Source organism: Elephas maximus, chromosome 7 (assembly GCF_024166365.1).
Source record: "Elephas maximus indicus isolate mEleMax1 chromosome 7, mEleMax1 primary haplotype, whole genome shotgun sequence".
Lineage (NCBI taxonomy): Eukaryota > Metazoa > Chordata > Mammalia > Proboscidea > Elephantidae > Elephas > Elephas maximus.
In genome coordinates, this window is record NC_064825.1 from 111743766 (window position 1) to 111759387 (window position 15622).

At 38.2% G+C, this 15622-nt stretch overlaps 1 pseudogene; it reads left to right on the forward strand.

The window, feature by feature from the left end:
- The first annotated feature begins 2418 nt into the window (after window positions 1-2418).
- Window positions 2419-3345, forward strand: LOC126079864 (olfactory receptor 4C11-like; annotated as a pseudogene).
- Window positions 3346-15622: the final 12277 nt, after the last annotated feature.

A 15622-nucleotide genomic window follows, 5' to 3' on the forward strand; every position in this document is an offset into this window, starting at 1 on the left:
AAGACTGTAATTTTTTGCATCATTCATGCTAAATGCTCCTCCACAGAAGGCAGAAGAAAAGCATTTACCAGTTAAACTTATGAGTAACGGTAGATTTCCAAGCGTGTGGGATGAAAATGTCTCCAACTTAGCTTACCTCCTAATAGACAACTGAGAACCTAAATGTCTTTGTGAGATCAAAGAGAATTTTAGAAGCATTTTCTTTTCTCTAAAAGTAAGTGACTCTCAAATTACCCTGAGAAGAAAAGAGAGTGAGCATTTTCACTTCCTCATAAAATCAGACAACATTTTTATTGAATAACAACATAGTTGTCTTTAGTATTTGGAGGAAATCAATGTGTTCAGTGAGACCACAGTAAGTATCTAATACATAGAAGGCACTTGTGGAAGGATAGAAAGTTTAAGGACTTTTTTCTATGAGTGATTTACAATCTAAAGTGAGAAGGCAGAAATAAAATATATGTATGGTATTTGAGCACTACAAGGTAAATGCTTCTGGTAGACAGGGATGAGGGAGATAAGCAAATAAAAATAATATCTTTTGAGTGTTCCAGAAATGCTTCAGGGACGTATTATTTTGCTGTGGTTAAAGGAGGCTGCAGGCTTCACACCTCCTCAAAGGCAACCAGGTGTAGACTAGTGTGGGAGATTATGAAATTTTATCTATAGAAAATTCTCCTTAATTCTTTCACTCATTACATACACATATTTATTAAACACATACTTCTTTTCTGTGCTGAAACACAGCAGTGAGAAGACAAAAATCCCTCCCCTTATGTTGCTTAGTTCTAACGTGTCATTCGTATGCTATGTCATTCTAATGTATAGCAATTATGTGACTTACGTGTGTAAGGTTGTCTGTACATAAATAAGATAGATAGAGAGATAAGACTTAGTTGATAGATATTGCAAATAATTTTTTCATGTCTATGATTAAGAGTTTGACAAACAGTACATTAGAAAACTTCCTAGAATGAAAGTGAGTCTGGAGTTGCATTGCAGAATGGCGATATACAATGTGGTTAAAGAGCACTGAGTTTCAGAACTGCCTCCACACTGACTCAGTGTTTACTCAAGTTCCTAGAATCCAGCCTTGCCCCAGAATATTGTGGTGTCTCCTGCCTATGTCAGAGGGCAGTTGGAGGGCGCAGTGACACGGAAATATAAACAAGTCAATCAGATCATCTCCTGAGGTAAGATTTAAAAAAAATCTTTATTTATAACATATTTTCATTATTAACGAAGCCATATCTCTAAAAGTAGATCTTCCTCCCTCTCTGATGCCTAGAATACAGTTAGCTTCCCTCTCCAGAGACTATAAATATTGTGATTGTCCTTGGTACTTTTCTAAACACAATTTATTTATCTAAGCCTATGTATGTATGTGTGGTATAAATTATCCTGATTGTAATGGAAATATTACATTCTAAGCATACATTTACCTTCTTTGATTTTTCTCTCTACAATACATTCTAAGGACCATTACACATACAGCTGGTAGCTTTTTTTTTTTTTTAAACAATGATTGCATAAAAGAGCCAACCCTGGATTATTAAATTCGGAAGAACATATAATTTGTTTCTCATCTTTTGCTACCATGGAAAGCGACACAATGATTTTCTTTGTGTATGTAAGTAAGTGTATCTGCAAAGTAGTAGAATTACTGGCTGATGAGAATGTGCACTTGTAATACCCTCTATATATGGAATCACCCTTTAAGAGATTGCACTCACTTTAACTCCTACTGAAGATGCGTGAGATTGATGGTTTTCCATACCTTTGCAAGCACTATATGTTAACAAATTGCTTATCTAAAAGGTCACATTACTATCTGATAGGTGAAAAAGATAGCTAATTGCAATTTTAATGGTAATGTATTTAACTGAGAATGAGGGTCTTTTCATTTTTTTAGTTCTTTTGTTAAGAACAGAGTCTCTTTTATTTTTTAAATTATTTAATTTTTTTGCCTATTGTCTATTTCCATATTCTTTACTATAAGGTGGATTTGTGAAATCTATTATGTAAAAGAATTCTGTATTTCTATAACACACTATCTGTCCTATTAACAGGTCCCTGCTGAAAACTGAAGAAAAACATTCAACTCAGGAAATCATTCACTCATACGAAATCCCCAACATTAGTGTTTATTATGTCTTAAGAATCATTTCCTTTTATGTTATTTTCCTATTACACTATCATGTGCAATACAGAAATAGATTGTTACAAATTATTTTTTATGTATATTTATGAAAAATAAATATTTGGAAAAATAAGTGATTACCCATTCTTAAGTGGCATTTTCTTGATCAAGCTTAGGTATTCAAACTCCAAATGCAGTATTCATTTTCTAAAATGATTGCTTTCTTCCTTGCAGAATAACTATTTTTAACCTCTACTTTCCCCACATCTACTGAAACAATGAAGCCAAACAAGAGTGTAACTGAGTTCATACTGTTAGGATTGACGCAGGATCCTCTGAGGCAGAAAATGGTGTTCATAATCTTCTTCATTTTCTACATGGGAACTGTGGTGGGGAATTTGCTCATTATTGTGACCATCAAGTTTAGCCGGTCTCATGGGAGTCCCATGTACTTCTTCCTATTTTATTTGTCCATTGCTGATACCTGCTTTTCAACTTCCACAGCCCTAAGACTAATTGTGGATGCTCTCTTTGCAAAGAAAATCATATCCCTTAATGAGTGCATGATGCAAGTCTTTGAGCTGCATATATTTGGCTGCATGGAGATCTTTGTCCTCGTCCTCATGGCTGTTGATCACTATTTGGCCATCTGTAATCCCTTACATTACCCGACCATCATGAGACGAGAAGTCTGCACCCTCTTGATTATCCTTGCCTGCATAGGGGCTTTTATACATTCTGTAACTCAAAATGTCCTGGTCTGGATACTGCCCTGTGGAAACAATTTGATTGATCATTATTGCTGTGATTTACAGCCCTTGTTAAAACTTGCTTGCATGGACACTTATGTCAACAACCTACTGGTGGTGTTCAATAGTGGGGCCACTTGCCCAATCAGTTTCTTCATTCTGGTGATCTCATACATTGTCATTTTGTATTCTCTCAGAAACCACAGTTCATAAGGGAGGAAAAAAGCCCTTTCCACCTGCACCTCCCACATCATTGTAGTTGTCCTATTCTTTGTTCCGTGTATATTCATATATATACGTCCATCAACCACTTTCCCCATGGACAAGATGGTGACAGTATTTTATACCATTGGTACACCCTTTCTCAACCCACTTATCTACACACTAAGAAATGCAGAAGTGAAAAATGCCATGAAAAAGTTGTGGAGCATCAAAATTACTGCACAAAGCGAATGATGAATTGGGGACTTGATCATTCAATAATAATCTGACTGAATTTGTACAGGTATCAAATATGACAGTGTGTGATTATTGTGGGAATAATATGCAATCATATATAAGGTTGTGGGTTACTTTTTTTTTTTTTTCCAGTTTATAAGCAAGATGAATGCCTAGCATCAACTTTTGTGTTGGAACTAGATACAGTGCCACAGTAAGTCAGATAATTACAGACCAAAATGTCATCAGCCTGACTCAATCTTTTCCTGAGAGCTCAGCTCTGACATTGCTGACCTTGAAGTGTACATCACAATTCTGAATTCTGAAATTTGTTTGGATAAACAGGTATTTATGAAATCACAGCCATCAAACTTGTGAGCATCCATAAATAAAGTACAACTGATTCTCTATGATCTTTCATTCTCTCTGTAATTCATTTCCAATTAGGTGTCCAGCTTCCTTTAAACATCTCCAAGGGAAGGGAACTTAGTGTGGTCAGATATTGAGAAAGTCCATTCCATTTTATCACTAGTTTGTCTTTGAAAAATTCCATCTTTTTTAATCAATGCCTTCCTTTGTTATGTACTGATTTCCTAATTTTTTTTTGTCTTTTTGTGTGTGTGTGTGTATGTGTGTTATTAAGATGATGGCGTGATTTTTTAATTTAGTATTACAATGGATCTTGCGCTATTCAGTTATTTATTCAGTGTGGCTGGTGTGCAGAAGCTCAGCTACAGAACACTGAAACTCTGAAAGTTAGGAGAGTGAGATAATGCATATTGTCAAGATCAATTAAAAATAAACTGGAGATAGTACATATTTTCTGAAACTGAAAAGCAGAAAAGTAGAAACTTACTTAAAGTCAAGTAGTAGTATATTATTTTATTTAAAAATAAATAAATAAATAAATATTATTTTATTTAAAGATGGATTATATTCGTAAATTAACCATTGGCTGTCAGAAAATGCCCAGGAAACTCGTCTCCAGTTAGTGAGGGTAAGAAGAGTCCATGATTGCAGCAGGAACGTGCTATTCGAGCTGCTGTAATAGAAAGGCTGTGTAGATTCCCAAGTTAGAATTGCCAGCAGAATTGTGGTGGCCACAGTGGGCAGAGCAGATCAACAGCACCACCTTGGCCGTGTATGCCATGGGTTATGTCTTGAACTTTGATATTCATCCATTTCCGTGTATTAAAATGTAACACATCTCTACCATTAAAAAAAAAAGTCCATTTCATTTTAATGTTGCTTTTAATTCTTTAGTCACACAAAACTTATCAATACCAAAAAATCCTCTTGTCAGAGACTATTTTAAAAATAAGTTTAGTAAAATATCACTAGTTTCCTAGTTCTCACTTCTTTTTGCTTTAAGGGACATTAAGAGATCTAGGTTCTACACTAGTGTCGCAAAGTTGACATTTAATGCATGAGGAAGCCCAAATATTTAACAGAAAATGGAAATGTCATTGACAATATTAAATATGAAGTGATTCCTGTGATTCTGGAAAACAGCCACAGTTACCCCTCTTCCCCAACACAGTTTTGTGCTCTGGAAAACTGCCAAACAAACCATATTACTTAAATACAACTCAAGGGTGCCCCTTGTTTACTTATGGCAAGGCTAGACACACTCCCTCCATATTCCCATTCTTTGCTTCATAAATGATTACTTGAACAGCTTGTCCCACTGATCAACTGGAATAAAATGCCTGCTAACCAAACTTTAGCTAAGCACCTTTCCTTTCCTCAGTTCCCTGAATTTTGTCCTACGATCAACCTGCACCAGCATACAGTCCCTTGTTAAGAGCCCATCCTAAAAATAAGTTCTTCTTAGCATAAAGTCTTTTGTCTTACTATTCCATTGCAGCACACTTTTATCCCATTTCTCCACCCTGGTTTTTTCCAGCCTTGTTTATTCTCACCTCTATAAAATAAGAACCCTATTTGTTGATCTTATGGTCACAATGTTCACCCTGTTGCAGTAGATTCTGGTTGTCTATTATAAATTTTAACACTGGATTATTGTTATGGATTGAATTGGGTCTCCCCAACATGCGTATCAACTTGATTAGGCCATGATTCCCAGTATTGCGTGGCTGTCCACCATTTTGTGATCAAAGGTGATTATCTTATGTGTTATAAATCCTAACCTCTATGATGTCAATGAGGTAGGATTAGAGGCAATTATGTTAATAAGGCAGGTCTCATTCTACAGGGTTAGGTTATATTTTGAGTCAATCTCTTTTGAGATATAAAAGAAGCCAGCAGAGAGGAGAGGGAATTTTGCACCAAGAAGGAAGTTCTGGGAGCAGAGTGTGTTCTTTGTACTTGTAGTCCCTGCACTGAGAAGTTCCTAGACAAAGTGAAGATTGATAATAAGGACCTTCCTCTAGAGCCTACAAAGAGGTGGTTCCTGACATTTGGACATCTATCTTTCTAAACTGTGAAAGAATAAATTTATGTTTGTTAAAGACTACCAGTAGTGGCATCTGTTATAGAAGAACTGGATGACTAAGACACTTACCTTGTTGTTTTTGTGTACCACTGCGTTGTTTTGAACTTATAGCAACCCCGTGCGGCAGAGTAGAACTGCTGCATAGGGTTTCCCTGGCTCTGAGTGTTACGGAAGCAGATCAGCAGATCATTCTCCCATGCAGTTGCTGTGTAGGTTAAACCACCAACCTTTTGGTTAGCAGTGGTGCAGTAGCTGAGAGCTATGGCTGCTAACCAAAAAGTCAGCAGTTCAAATCCACCAGATGCTCCTTCGAAACTCTATAAGGCAGCTCTGCTATGTCCTACAGGGTGGATAGCATTCAGAATCAACTGCATGGCAACGGGTTTTTTTTTTTTACTTTAAGATGCTTAACTGTTTGCACCACCAGAGTGCCTTATGCTTAGCATGCCAATTTCCGTCGAGTCAATTCCAACTCATAGAGACCCCGTAGAGTAGAACTGCCCTATAGGTTTTTCAAGGCTATAATCATTACAGAAGCAGATGGCCACATCTTTATTCCACAGAACAGCTGGTGAGTTCAAATCGCCAACCTTTCCATTAGCAACCAAGTGCCTAACCACTGCACCACCAGGGCTCTTTATTCAAGAAAAATAATATGTTCACAAAAAGACTTGTACTATAATGTTCACAGTAGCTCTGTGTATAATATCCACGTGTTCACCAGGTTTAGTATCACTGAATTATACACACAAAAAATGTTGAAGCAGAAAATGTTTTGTTACATATTTATTTAGTGTAATGAAAATTATGAATTAGTTTTATACTTTGGTGATGGATTTTATGTGATTGTGGTCATGCTGTAAATGCTTTCATCCAAATATTTGTTCACTTTTCTTTCAGACACTCAATTCTGTGTATAACATACAACAAACTCAATATATGGAAAGTCAGAGGGATATTTCAGAATTCATTCTCATAGGACTTTCTTATAACCAAAACACAATTTTTTTCTCTTTTTTTTAATTGTGCTTTAAGTGAAAGTTTACAATTCAAGTCAGTTTCTCATACAAAAACTTATACACACATTGTTATGTTACCCTAGTTGCTCCCACTATAATGTGACAGCATGATCCTCCTCTCACCCTGTATTTTCTGTGTCCATTCAATGTGTCCCCCTCTGCCTTCTCATCTTGCTTCTGGACGGGAGCTGTCCACTTAGTCTCATGTGTCTACTTGAGCTAAGAAGCACTTTCCTCACCAGTATCATTTTATGTCTTATAGCCCTATAATCTTTGTCTGAAGAGTTGGCTTCAGTAATGAATTTAGTTTTGGGCTAACAGAGAGTCCAGGGGCCATGTCTTCTGGGGTCCCTCTAGTCTCAGTCAGACCACTAAATCTGGTCTTTTGACTAGAATTTGAAGCCTGCATACCACTCTTCTCCTGATCCATCAGGGATTCTCTGGTGTATTCTCTGTCAAGGCAGTCATTTGTGGTAGCTGGGCACCATCTAGTTCTTCTGGTCTCAGGCTGATGAAGTCTCCGGTTTACGTGGCCCTTTCTGTCTCTTGGGCTCTTATTTTCCTTGTGTCTTTGGTGTTCTTCATTCTGCTTTGCTCCAGGTGGGCTGAAACCAATTAATGCATCTCAGATGACCACTTGCTAGTTTTTAAGCCCCCAGATGTCACTCTCCAAAGTGGGATACAGAGCATTTTCTTAATACATATTGTTATACCAATTGACCTAGATATTCCCTGAAACCATGATCCCTAGACCCCCGCCCCTACTACTCTGTCCCTCAAAGTGTTTGGTTTTGGTTCAGGTTTTGGTTTAGTCTAGTTGTTCTGACTTCCCCTGTATTGTGTGTTGACTTTCCCTTCACCTAAAACCGCAGAAATGTTTTGCTTTGTTTTCCACTTATTCTGCTATTTTGCTCCATTGGTAGGAAACCTTCTGATCTCTGTATTCATTTGATGCAGTGACCTTTTTTTTTTTTCCTCAACCAATGTACCTTAGCCACTTATCCTCCATGGACATCCACTCTACCTCCTATGCAACAACCAAACTCATTGGTGACCTGCTAGTGGGGAAAAAACCACCTTCTATGGTAGCTGCATGTTACAGGTCTTTTCCATGCATTTCTTTGGAATGATTGAAATTGTCATTCTTAGAACCATAGCATTTGATCTGTGTATTACTATCTACAAACCTCTCCACTACATGATTGTCACGAACAGGGCAACATGCAGTCTCCTAATCTTGGCTAGTTGGGCTTTTGGGGCTTTCCACTCCTTCCCAATTTTTTATGAACCCTAGTTGCCTTTCCGTGGCCCCAATGAAATTAATCATTACTACTGTGATCTATATGCTCATATGCAAGTTCAAGTTAAAGCTCAAGACAATTAGAATAAGTCCACCAGAGCCAATGTACAGCCTTGCATATATCTCACCTGAATTTAGAGACCAGCTCAAAAATACATTTGAAACATTGAACACTAATGACCAAAGATCAGATGAGTTGTGGAAGGACATCAAGGACATCAAACATCAAGAAAATAAGAAGTCATTAAAAAGACAGGAAAGAAAGAAAAGACCAAAGTGGTTGTCAGAAGAGACTCTCCTGCTTGCTCTTGAAAGCCCAGTAGCTAAAGCCAATGGAAGAAATGATGACATAGAAGAGCTGAACGGAAGATTTCAAAGAGAATCTCTAAAAGACGAGGTATTATAATGAAACCTTCAGAGATTTGGAGTTAGGAAACTAAAAGAGAAGGACACACTCAGCATTTCTCAAGCTGAAAGAACTGAAGAAAAAAACCAAGCTTCAAGTTGCAATTGTTGAAGAGTTCATTGGGGAAATACTGAACAATGCAGGAAGTATCAAAAGAAGATGGAAGGAATACAGAGTGACTGATCAAAAAAAAAAAAAAAATTGGTTAAAGTTCAGCCATTTCAGGACTTAACATATGATCAAGAACCAATGATACTGAAGGAAGAAGTCCAAGCTGCATTGAAAACACTGGCAAAAAATAAGGCTTCAGGAACCGACAGAATATCAACTGAGATGTTTCAACAAGCACTCACTCATCTATAACCAGAAAATTGGAAGACAGCTACCTGGACAACATGCTGGAAGAGATTCATATTTACACCTATTCCAAAGAATGGTGATCCAACTGAATGTGGATATTATTGAACAATATCATTAATATCATGCACAAGTAAAATTTTGTGGAAGATCATTCAAAAGTTGTTGCAACAGTACATTGACAGGAAACTGCCAGAAATTCAAGCCAGTTTTAGAAGAGGATGTAGAAGGAGGGATATCACTGCTGAGGTAAGACAGTTCCTGGCTGAAAGCAGAGAATATCAGAAAGATGTTTACCCACTTGCCCACTGCCGTGGAGTCGATTCCAACCCATACCAACCCTATAGGACAGAGTAGAACTGCCCCATAGAGTTTCCAAGGATGTTTACCTGTGTTTTATTGACTATGCAAAGGCATTCAACTGTTTGGATAGTAACAAATTATGGAAACCGTTTTGAAGAATGGCAATTCCAGAACACTTAATTGTGCTCTTGAGGAACCTGAATATAGATCAAGAAGCATTTGTTCAAATAGAACAAGGTGAAACTGTGATTTAAAGTTGCAAAAGATGTGCATCAGGGTTTTATCTTTCCCCATACTTATTCAATCTGTATGCTGAGCACATAATCCAAGAAGCTGGACATATGAAGGAGAAGAGGGCATCAAGATGGGAGGAAAACTCATTAACAACCTTCGTAATGGAAATGACACAACCTTGCTTGATGAAAATGAAAAGGACTTGAAGCACTTACTAATGAAGATCAAGAACTACAGCCTTCAGTATGGATTACACTTCAACATAAAGAAAACAGAAATCCCTACAATTTGACCAATAACCAACATCTTGATAAATGGAGAAAAGATTGAAGTTGTCAAGAGTTTCATTTTACTTGGATCCACAATCAACACCCATGGAAGCAGCAGTCAAGAAATCAAAAGACGCATTGCGTTGGACAACATTGCTGCAAAAGACCTCTTTAAAGTGTTAAAAAGCAAAGACGTCACTTTAAGACTAAAGTGCGCCTGACCCAAGCCATGGTGTTTTCAGTTGCCTCGTATGTGTGCAAAAATTGAGCAATGAATAAGAAAGACTGAGGAAGAATTGATGCCTTTGTATTATAGCACTGGCAAAGAATATTGAATATACAATGAACTGCCAAAAGAACAAACAAATCTGTCACAGAAGTACAGCCAGAATCTTCCTTAGAAACATGGATGCTGGGACTTCAACTCACATAACTTGTACATGTTATCAGGAGGGACCATTCCCTGGAGAAAGGCATCATACTTCATAAAGTAGAGGGTCATAGAAAAAGGGGAAGACCCTCAAGGAGATGAATGATTCAGTGGCTGCAACAATAGGCTCATGGATAACAAAGGCTCATGAGGATGGTGCAGGATTAGGTAGCATTTCCTTCTGTTGTGCATGGGGTCACTCTGAGTCAGAATTGGCTTGATGGCACCTAACAACAACAACAACTGTGACATTTTCACTTTAATGGAAGTTGCCTGTGCTTATATCTACTTCACTGGTGTTTTTGTGGTTGCCAGTTCAGGAGTGATTGCCTTAGTAGTCTTTGTTCTCTTATTTGGGTCTTATGTTATTTACCTTAAGAAATCACTCAGCTGAGGGAAGACCCCAAGCTGTATCTACTTGTGGGTCTCATGTCACTGTGGTGGTCTTATTTTCTGGCCCTTCAGTCTTTGCTTAGTTTACACCTCTTACCACTTTCCCTGCAAATCAAGTATTTGCTTTATTTTAAACCATCATTTGTTTTACGCTTAATCCTTTAACCTATTCACTGAGAAATACATGAAAAAGCCTTGAGAAATGTGTGGTGTCAGAATAAAGACACACTTGATTTGTTCTCAAATTAGAGAAAAAAAAAGGAATAAATGTGAACATGGAATCAGTTCTATTAGCTGCCAGATCAATAACCCCAACTTACTCATTTTATAAATGTTCATAAATGTCAGAAACATTGAGCTGAAGGATTTTGAGTCAAGTGACAACTTCAGTAATTTACAATGACTTGTGAGTCGTAGATGGGTTAGGTTTATTGGCATCTAGAAGATTCTGGGCTAAAACAGTGGTAGCATATCATATGGAGTAGTCAATGGTAAAAAATAAAATAATTTTATTCATCACTCACATGTAAATGTCAGATTGGGAGAAAAACAGCTGACATACTCTGTGGCAATGCAGAAAACGTAATGACCCTATTGGAGAGAATAGAACTACCCCATAGTGTTTCCAAGAATTGGCTGGTGGAATCGAAACGCCAATCTTTTGGTTAGTAGCCAAGCTGTCAACCACTGAGCAACCAGGGCTCCAAGAAATGAGGAGCTCTTAAAAATGTATTTTCACTATTGAGCTCTGTTTGGGAATCAGTTGTCAAGTTATCTCATCTCAGCATAATCTGTCTTTACATTACCTACTCTGTGGTAATGGGCGGAGCCCCTTAAACACTGATATTGACCTTGTCAGTAGATGACACAAGGGTACATTGGAGGAGGAAGGGTCTCTCTTCCTGGCTCTGGTGCTTCTGTTTTGTACTCTTTTTGCTCCTGTTGCACCACTGCCAGTGGGGCTCTGCTCAGGGCATGCAATTGTGTAGCAAGCTGCAACCTTCCCAATGTAGATATCTTGCACACCTGTCCTTGTGTCTCCCTGCCCACAACATGGCAGCCAGTGCCCCGCCTACATCTGATCATTTATTCCTTCTCATCTGCCATCTGAACCCAAGTGGTTGTTTCCCCATGTCCTTCCCCAAAGGGACATTGCATACCCCAATCCATGCACAGCCCTGCTGGTGAGCTGACTCTCTTCGCTCCATCTGGGCATCCCCTGTACCAGCCTGGGCCTTTATGCAATCTGGAGGCACTGCTCCTGCTTGCTTAACAAGTCTGACAGTTTCTGCATTGATGCTACACATTCTCCAGTAAAGTTTGAATCCCAGCCTTGGGGAGGGGTCCACTGTTTCTAGTTCTTTTTCTGGTTACTCGTCCTGAGTCCTAAAATATTTTAACACCTTTGTTGAAGCATAATTGAAGTACAGTAAACCGTGCATATTTAAAGTATACAATTTGCTAAGTTTTGGCATGGGAATACATTTGTAAAAACATCACCCCAGTCAATCTTACTACTTTTAGCAATTTTAAAACATGTGAACTTGTATCTCATTGTAGCTTTAAAATGCATTTTCATAATTACTAATGATGTTGAGCAATTTTTTTTTAATGGTTGTGCTTTAAGTGAAAGTTTACAAATCAAGTCAGTCTCTCATATAAAAATTTATATACACCTTTGCTATATATTCCTAGTCATTCTCCCTCTATATTCCTAGTCGTTCTCCCTCTAATGAGACAGCAAGTCCTCTCCACCCTCTATTTTTGTGTTCATTCAGCTAGCTTCTGATCCCCTCTGCCTTCTCATCTCCCCTCCAGACAGGAGCTGCCCACATAGTCTCATGTGTCTTCTTGATCCTAGAAGCTCACACCTCGCCAGTATAATTTTCTATCCTATAGTCCAGTCCAATCTCTGAAGAGTTGCATTTGGGAATGGTTCTTGTCTTGGGCTAATAGAAGGTCAGGGGACCATGAACTCCAGAGTCCTTCTAGTCTCAGTCAGACCATTAAGTCTGGTCTTTTTATGAGAATTTGAGGTCTGCATCCCACTGCTCTCCTGTTCTCTCAGGGGTTCTCTGTTGTGTTCCCTGTCAGGGCAGTCATCTGTTGTAGCCAGCACCATCTAGTTCTTCTGGTCTCAGGCTGATGTAGTCTCCGGTTTATGCAGCCCTTTCTGTTTCTTGGGCTCGAATTACCTTGTGTCCTTGATATTCTTCATTCTCCTTTGGTACAGGTGGGTTGAGACCAATTGGTGCATCTTATGTGGTTGCTTGCAAAGACCCCAGATACAACTCTCCAAAGTGGAATGCAGAATGTTTTCTTAATAGGTTTTATTATGCCAATTGACCTAGATGTCCCCTGAAACCATGGTCCCCAAACCCTTGCTCCTGCTATGCTGGCCTTCAAAGCATTCAGTTTATTCAGGAAACTTCTTTGCTTTTAGTTTAGTCTAGTTGTGCTGACCTCTCCTGTACTGTGTGTTGTCTTTCCCTTCATCTAAAATAGTTCTTTTCAGCTATCTAATTAGTGAATACCTCTTTCCCTCCCCACCTCCCCACTCTCATAACCATTGAAGAATACTTTCTTCTCTGTTTAAACTATTTTACATTCCCATCAGCAGTCTATATGTGTTCCAGACTCTCCACAACCTCTCCAACATTTATTATTTTGTGCTTTTTGGATTGATGCCAGCATCGTTGGAGTGAGATGGAAACTTACTGTAGTTTTAATTTGCATTTCTCTAATGACTAATGATCGTGAGCATTTCCTCATGTATCTGTTAGCCACCTCAATGTCTTCTTTAGTGAAGTGCCTGTTTATATACATTACCCATTTTTTAATTGGGTTATTTGCCTTTTTGTTGTTGATTTTTTGCAGTATCAAGCAGATTTTAGAAATCAGAGGCTGATTGGAGATGTCATAGCTAAAAACTTTTTCCCAATCTGTAGGTAACCTTTTCACTCTTTTGGTGAAGTCTTTGGATGAGTATAGGTGTTTGATTTTTAGGGGCTCCCATTTCTCTTCTGGTATTTGTGCATCGTTAGTCATGTTTTATATACTGTTTATGCCATGTATTAGGGATCCTAGCATCGTCCTTATTTTTTTTCCATCATCTTTATCATTTTAGATTTTATATTTTGTTCTTTGATCTATTTTGAGTTCAGAGAGCAGGGCTCTTGTTCACAGGCTGAGAATACTGGTGAATACCAAGATCAGCAAGCAATAGTGCAAGTAAGCTCCTAGCTCAAGTCCCAAGAACCAGAAGTCAAAAGAACAGGAGCCAACTGCAGTATCCAGAGTGAGCAAGAGCCCTGTAGCCTTACCAGAGAGTCTACCTATATTAGATGCAGGCCACACCCGGGAGGAAACTCACTTTCAACTGATTGGCTGCTCAAAGCAGATCCCATCATGGAGGCGATCACATTATATCAAATCTCATCATGGAAGTGATCACATCCTCATATAACTGCCAAACTACATCATAACTGCTAAACCTCTGAGACTTATGGCCCAGCCACGTTGACACACAACTTTAATGATCATATAAGGCCTTTCTTTTTTTCTAATATATGTAATGGTGCTGCAAATTTCCTCTAAATACTGCTTTACCAGTATCCCACCATTCTTACATATGTGTTTTTATTTTAATTAATATTCAAATACATGCTAATTTCCTTTTTTATTTTTCTTGGCATGTCTAGTTCTTTAGAAGTATTTTATATAATTGCTAGATATTTGAGGATTTTCTACAATTTCTCTGATATTTCTAATTTAATTCCTTTGTGGTCAAAGAACACACTTGGAAGACTAGGATTTTCAGAAATTAATTGCAACATTTTCATAGCCTAGAATATGACGTTTCTTGGTAAATATTCTGAGTGAAATTGAGAAGATGTGTATTCTGCTAAGTTTGAGTAAAATGTTTTATAAATCATTTAATTCAATTCAATTGATAGTTTTGCTCAAATCTACCACATCCTTAAGGATCCCAGGTGGCACAAAGAGTTAAGTGCTCAGCTGCTAACTGAAAGTTTGGAGGTTTGAACCCACCCAACTCCTCCATGGGAGAAAGACCTGGTGATCTACTTCTGCAAAGATTACGTACTAGATAACTCTATGGGGCGATTCACTCTGTAACACGTGGGATTGCTATGAGTGGAAAATGACTCAGTGGCACCTAACAACAATAACGGAAGCTACATCATTGATTATTATCTGTCTACTTTTTCTACTAGCTGTTGACAGACAGATATTGAAATAGTTAACTGTAGCTGTGGATTTGACAATTTCTCTTTGAGATTCTATAAATTGTTCATCAAGTATTTTGTAGCACTGTTATTAGCATCATAAACGTTTGGGTTGTAATGTCCCCTTGATTAATTGACCCTTAATCTTTATGAAGTAAAATCCTTTATCTTTGATAATTGTCTAAGTTTTCCAGTGCTACTATAACAAATGTCACAAGTGGATGGCTTTAACAAACAGAAATTTATTCTCTCACAGTTTAGGAGGCTGTTTTTGCTAGATTCTGTCGAATTGGTTCCTACTCATAGTGATCCTATGCACAACAGAACAAAACATTGCCCAATCCTACACCATCCTTACAATTGTTGTCATGCTTGAGCTCATTGTTTCAGCCACTGTGTCAATCTACCTCCTTGAGGGTCTTTCTCTTTCCCACTGACCCTGTACTTGGCCAAGCATGATGTCCTTCTCCAGGGACTGATGCCTCCTGACAATGTGTCCAAAGTATCTAAGACCCAGTCTTGCCAATCTTGCTCCTAACAAGCATTCTGGTTGTACTTCTTCCAAGGCAGGTTTGTTCACTCTTTTTGCAGTCCATGGTATAGTCAATATTCTTCGTCAACACCACAATTCAAAGGTGTCAATTCTTCCTCAGTCTTCCTTATTCATTGTCCAGCTTTCACATGCATATGATATGACTGAAATTACATGGCTTGGGTTAGGCCCACCTAAGTCTTCAAGGTGACATCTTTGCTCTTCAACACTTTAAAGAGGTCCTTTGAAGCAGATTTACCAAATGCAATGTGTCTTTTGATTTCTTGACTGCTCCTTCCATGGCTGTTGATTGTGGACCCAAGTAAAATGAAATCCTTGACAACTTCAAT